This window comes from Nematolebias whitei, unplaced genomic scaffold (assembly GCF_014905685.2).
Source record: "Nematolebias whitei isolate Nwh7 unplaced genomic scaffold, NemWhi1 Nwh_scaf_1905, whole genome shotgun sequence".
NCBI classification, from domain to species: domain Eukaryota; kingdom Metazoa; phylum Chordata; class Actinopteri; order Cyprinodontiformes; family Rivulidae; genus Nematolebias; species Nematolebias whitei.
This window is the reverse complement of record NW_023620450.1, coordinates 1-6,761: the sequence shown is the minus strand read 5'-3', so window position 1 is coordinate 6,761 and position 6,761 is coordinate 1. Positions and strand designations below refer to the sequence as shown.

The 6,761-nt window shown below is 36.5% G+C and overlaps 1 long non-coding RNA gene across 1 annotated transcript; it reads left to right on the top strand.

Moving 5' to 3' along the window:
* The first annotated feature begins 2,918 nt into the window (after positions 1-2,918).
* On the top strand, positions 2,919-5,453 carry LOC119429516. Its single transcript, XR_005187792.1, has 3 exons — positions 2,919-2,984; positions 3,323-3,415; positions 5,129-5,453. It is a non-coding gene; the product is annotated as an uncharacterized LOC119429516 (long non-coding RNA).
* The last annotated feature ends 1,308 nt before the right edge of the window (positions 5,454-6,761 follow it).

Genomic DNA, 6,761 nt, shown 5'->3' with positions numbered 1-6,761 from the left:
GAAAAGACCCGGGGCAGTTAAAGCGTCTCTGGGTGATTTGCAGAGAGCAGCTGAGAATGGCAGTGAACACTCTTGTGCACGCTTGCCTAATCTATATCCTTCTCACAGCCATAGCTGAAGGACTGATGCCCTGCCATGCATATACACATGCCTGAACATTAGTGCATGTGTGGACCTACAGTTCAGGGCTGTAACTGATGGCTAACTCTTCTGCAGCACAGGTAAACAACAAGACCACGCAACAAGTGCTGATAACATCTTAATGCTGCAGACTGGCGTGTTAATGTGCACCAGAACCTGAGACTGATTAGAGATTAAACTGATTATGTTCACAGTATATTGATAGCTCTGTTGTATTCACATTAGATTAGATCAGATTGTTATTTCTACCAATAAAACTGGAATTTGTGCAGCTTGGCCACAGTTCATGCACCGGAGCGCATGCGACTCGTGCATACACATGGCGACAGACTTTTAATGACAGTGATTAGTTTAAGCATGAAGAAACAGATGGAGAAACTCAGTTGATCGAGCGGTAGATAGCAGTAAATGCATTTCCAGAGCATAATAAGTAAGTGATAGAAACCTCCACATAGAAAAGAGTGATGGGTAAGCCACAGACGGAGAGCATCCTTTTATTTTCTGTATCCGGGCATGTAGATGTGCATTATTAAGCTTGGTTAAATGACTTTCAGAGTGTGATATCTTGGTCTATCTATAAGATGTGCATTCAGGTTCTATCATATACACTCTTAACCCTGATATCAATTGTATTTACACTTTTTAGTAATCATTAATTATTATTTTATGTTTTGTAAAAATGTTGTCTCATTACTAAATCAAATAAGTTGACTGTACTTTTTTACTAAAATATAGAGTGTAATGATCTTGTTAAGCAGAGATTACTAAAGATGTTTTGATTTTGAAATGAAGGGGCGGGGCCTATTCAAACTCTGCCCTGCTGCACATGTTCCGGCAAGTTCCACCACAGCGTCGCTACTACTGTCGGACTTTGAGTGAAAGTGGATTGGTAAGTAACAAATATTTTAGATATTTGTAGACATTTCTCTACGTAAAAGATAGCTGTGCTCCACGTGCAGATGTAACTTAACATTACAGTAACAGCCGACCGTTATCGTAGTTTTGGTAAAGTTGAGGGTTTTGGAGTGGTGAGCGCGAATGCTCAATGAATAGTGTGCTAGGATTTAGTTTAGAGCATGCTAACTTTCTCAGTTCACAGTTTATTACGGAAAGTTGCTTTAGGAGAGATGTAGGCTGCTGAAAGCAACCTTTATTGCACAAGTTCATACCGAGTGAATCCTGTCTGTGGTATATTTTTTATCTTTAATGCGCTCCAGTTGTATCAAGTCAGCTAATTTGTATAGTTAGATTAGCTTAACTTCACGTTGCAGCACGTGCTTGTATGTATGTATGTATGTATGTATGTATGTTTTATTTATTCATTTCATTTCATCCAAACAACAAATATAATACAATTTAAAGAAAAGAAAAAGAAGAACGTGCTTGTGTTAGCTAGTTCACGTTCTATACGATTACGGTCTGACTGACAATGTAATGGACTTGGTCATTAGCTGGTTTTTAGTAGAGATTAGTTAAATGAGCAATATGTGACAATTGTGTGTGTAAAATAGTGCAGCAATTAACAAATAATTTGGAGCCACGTTGAAATCCTGAAGGAGTAAAGAGCTATGGTTGTTGCCAGCTCCCCCCATCACCAGACTATTAAAATAAAGTGACAATAACAAGTTATTAACTCTGTCAATTGTCTGCTGATAAAAAGGCAAGCCCAACTCATTCTGCATTAATTTTAACTCTAAATAACGTTAAACAAGAAAACTGAAATTTCTGTTCTCAGCCAGAATAATTAAAGGGCGAGAATATTTCAAAGTACCATATTTCCTTGATCTTTGATGACATATGGTCATGGATAAGTGTGCTAAAAGTTTTATTTTTTTACAGGTTTGTGTGAAGATACAGTGGAGGTGCAAATACTGTGAGTTTATAACAGAGAAAAGGGGTTACCTGTTAAAACATTACAGGTTAAAACATGGAAGCTTCACCAGAAATATTACCTTTCCTTGCTTACATCGCTGTCTTTCCAATAGGAAGCTGCCATTATAGGACCCAAATATATTTGTTACCCATCCAGACTGTCAGCACAAACTGTAATTTTACCTTGTAGGATATGAGAGTTGCTGTCTACAACTACCTCTATCTGTTAGGTAAGGGAAATTGTATTGTGAGCAGGTCATTATTGCAAAATTAACCCCAACAGCCTGATGCAGGACTCAGATTTCAGATTATCCTGAAGGGGTGTATTATGCAGTAATGCCCTGCTCACTGTGCACTATTCTGCTTATTAAAAGGTTACTTGCCAACAAAAATCCATAATTTGACACAAAATATTAATAGTCTTCTATAACAATGGTCTGCTACACAGAAGTAACAGACGTTAGAATGCTGAAATTTACAAATAACAATTGAATAACAAAGCTATTTAATAATATATATTGTTGTGGAAGCCATCAGTGCTTAAATTGTCCAATTGGATTCACAGAGGTCACACAACCACAAACAAGCAAAGCAATAGACAAGCAACTCCTGTGTTGTGCGCAGTACATAGACTTTTTGTCCAAAAAAAAGGTTTGACTAGAAAAATCTTGTTTTTTTTTAGGGGCTTTGCGTTTTGCATCTGACCATGTATACACCTGTGCTTTTTTTTTTTTTTTTTGCTGCCCTCACACTGGTGCTTTCAGCTAAGGTTATTAGTTGTTGAGATGTGATACTGGAACATTCTCTGTATTTTGCAGGTATGCATGGAGTTCAACAGGATTGTTGGCAAGAATCTCAAGCAGGAATTCTATGAGAGCATCGATCGACATAGTCCTCGTCTTGTCGAGATTTTTTGATCCAAGAGAGGGAACGTTGGCCAAGTGTTGACACAGCTTTCCCAACAGACCAGGGTTGGTCCTATTGTTTTCAACAGCTCATGTCTTCAAGTGTAACTATTCATTTTCATGCTTCCCATAGATTATTGAAATGTTAGATTTTAAATCAAAGGTTGGAAAAACAAGGCTGCGAGTTTCTGAACTTCACTAAAACTTTCAGAGAACTTCAGTACAGCCTGCTAGCTCTTCTCAATGTTGTAACAGTACGTTAATTAACCATGATGCATGTGTTCTTAAATTTTAGGGAATGCCTTCAAAAGTCCTTGATATTGATGTTTATGAAGCTGTGGGAACTTCACACTGTGTAATGCAATCATTTGCTCATTTGTGTTTGTCATTTTACTGCCCAACAGACTGCAGAGCCAACTGATATTTGAACACTGGTGCTCAGAGGACTTCCTGTTATTCTTCGTGACAACCCCACAGACTTCTACAAACCAGCCTTTGTAAGTAATTTTATTTTCTCAAAAATTACCTAAAGGAACATTGACAGCTCAATTTTGAATTTTCTCTTATACGTGGTTCTCATGGGTCTTTGAAATTCTTGAAGGTTTGCGAGTTTCTGGAAAAATCAGTTCAAGGAAAGTTTATGAAAATACACAGACAAATGGATCATTGGACGTACTTGAATTTATTTTTGTGCAATAATTAATATTTACTTTGCAATAATGTTTTGCAGGGGTGTTGTATGAGCTATTTATCCCAAGTCAGTGTATTACTTGCAGTAAGTGGCAGTCGACGCGACCAAAGTTTGGAGAAGTAGTAGGGGTACCAGTGTAGGAAACTAAGCAACGCACTGCTGTGGACAATGTCTGCAGAAACGTTGTTTTAGCCACTTAAAAAAATTCAATACCAGTGAAGTGTACATTATACTATTATTATATTATATATATTATATATTAATATAGAATATTTTCACTGTTTTACCTTACTGTCAGTCAGACTTCTTACATAAAATAACTGTGGTATACGTTATATAAATATTGCTCCTGCCCAACCAAACTCCATAGGCATAGTTAGTCATTTGACTTTGCTGAATACAGGAGCTGCTCTTCTACTGCTGCCTCGATCTGTTTGATTGGGTTATTTTAATTGAATTCACTGAAATCACACAATAGCACAAACTAACAGTGACATGGTAGACCAGTAACTCTTGTGTTCTGTGAGGTAAATTTATTAATCTTGTCTATGACATTTGGTTGGTGTGAAGAGAGCTCTGTAACTTACATTTCAAGTCAGAAAAGTCATGTCAGACAGCAATGTAAGGTGCTGAAAATATACTAAATATGCGTCCACTGAAACAAATAGATTTTTCGAGGTGTCTAAAAGTACAAACTGCTGCTGACCATGTCCACAAAAGTACACTGCTTATCTTCTTACACTGATCATCCTGCTGCTTCTCCAAACTGGGGAAATGCTGCCCACCATCTACTGTAGGTAACATGCTGACCATCTGTAAGCACCTCAGGCAACCCCACTTTAAAAAAATCCAAACTATCCCTTTAATTTTAATTTATGTCTTATGCTATGCTGTGTTGAGTTCATGTCATAAACTCTTATGCTTATGTTTTATGCTATGCTGTTTCATGAGGGAGTGGTGGAGCAGAGGTTAGAGAATATGGGCCAGTGATCAGAAAGTCACCGGTTCAACTCCCCGGACTAACAATGTCAAAATGTGGGTGGAAAAGGTGAAACATCCACACCTGCCTCAACCTTCATTTGCCCCACTCTGGGCCCTTGAGCAAGGCCCTTAACCCTACTATTTGCTCCCTAAACAGGTCTCTTGAAATTAGTTCTTGTGACTCAATGAGACTATCTGTAGAAATAAAGGGTAAATAAAAATGTTGGAATTTGAGCCGAGACAGATGTGGGAACCCTGATGACAGTTCCTGTATTTGGAAAAAAAAACCTGTGAGCATAGTTTTAAACAATTGAAAGAATACGGTATCGTTCCAGTTACCACTAGCACATGATCATGTGTCCTTTTGTGGAGCTCAAACTAATACACAATTTACACAAGGAAACTATAGGCTGCATGTTGTGATAAAAGAGAAGATATGACAAATATTGTAATTGGTTTATGGAAATCATTATTTTGATCAATTATTGATGGTTGTTTAATGATAATTGTCTCTGTTGTGATCATGTCATTTATTAAGGACTCTGATGATGATGACTCGTTCCGCAACATTGATATTGGGATGCTCCTCGTTGAACCTGAAGGTACTGTGCCCTCATCCTCCTTGCATCTCAGTCCAGCCTCTCAGAAAATCATCATGGAGGGAGAAGTGGTGATGGCCAACATTCAAGACCTGCCAAAAGCTATGTGCATTCTCTTTGGACTTGCATATGCTATGCATTTCAACTACCCCAGTTCTATGAAGTCCACATTCCAGTTCATCCAACAGATATTTTTTGAGCTGGGCCAAAGTGAACTAAAACCAAAGTTACAAACATTGAAAAACCAGCTTGTGATGTAAAGAAATGTCTATTGTATTGTGTCATTGAACAGTTGGGATTGAATATAGTCTCAGTAGCCACGCTCTTACCTACATAATCTAATGCAGTTCAATGCAACAGCTCTACAACAACGGTTAGCTGATAATGTTCAGTTTACAATGTTATAAGATACATGAATGTCCAACCACTTATGTTCTTCAGTACAGGATTGAGAAGTGTATGCTCAGGATTGTATAGATAAATCTGTTTATATAATACAGTTTGAGGAAAATTCAGCACATTTCATGAAAATGTCCAGTCAGTGTTGATGGTAAAAATAGTCAGTTGAAGCAGTAAGTTGAAACGTGTGTGCTCGATTGACCAAAAAAGATTTCCTGCTCACAGAGCTATGCAGTAGTATCTACCACACTCCTCGTCTGCACAGAGGAGAATGAGAGAATTTTAAGGTGAAATAACATGTAGTTCTTCCTTAACGGCAACATCACAAAATATTTTGCTTCATAAGTTTTCAGGAATTTATTGCTTCAGTTGACTGAATTTACCAACAACACGGACTGTACATTCACATAAAACATGCTAAATCTTACCTTTATCACATTTTATCTGCTCCTTTTCAAGTTGAAGATTTAGAAGACTGTCTAATTTTACTGTGTCCAGTTTTTCACAAGGATACACAAGTTATTGAATGCTGCTGTTTTTGTATTCCTTATTTAAACAATTTATAATTATGTCAAGCACTTTTATTTCCTACTTTTACTTGACTTTTGGATGACAAGCTGTTATTTTAATAGCAATTATTGTTTTAATACTTTTTTTTACTTGAGCCAAGCTTGATGACAAATTGCACTTAAAATGTTCTTTTGCAGCAATTTTCTGTGAAAATTAAATATATTGGAACATTATAATGTTTTGTTTGATTTCTCCCCTTTTGTAAAATTTAGTGTTGCATTGAATACAATTTGAAGATCAAAAGAGTACTTAATTACAGTAGAGGAAATGTTATTACTTATTTTAAGAAAACATAAGTAGCTTTAAATAATGTTATATTGTTTATTTGCTTTATATGATTATGTAAATATAACTTAAAATGGTAATTGTATACAACTATCACTCTTAACCCGAACTAGTTGACTTTACTAGAAAATCGCGTGGAAACCCGTTGCCTTAAACCATTCTAGTTTTTACACAAAGAAGAAACTAAACATGTTTAGTTGTGTTAACTTGATAACCTCAGTACAATGTAGTAAATACATTTAGTAGTCACTACTAAAATTGATTAGTAGTAACTACTAAATGTATTTACTACATTGTACTGATGTTATCAAGTTAACA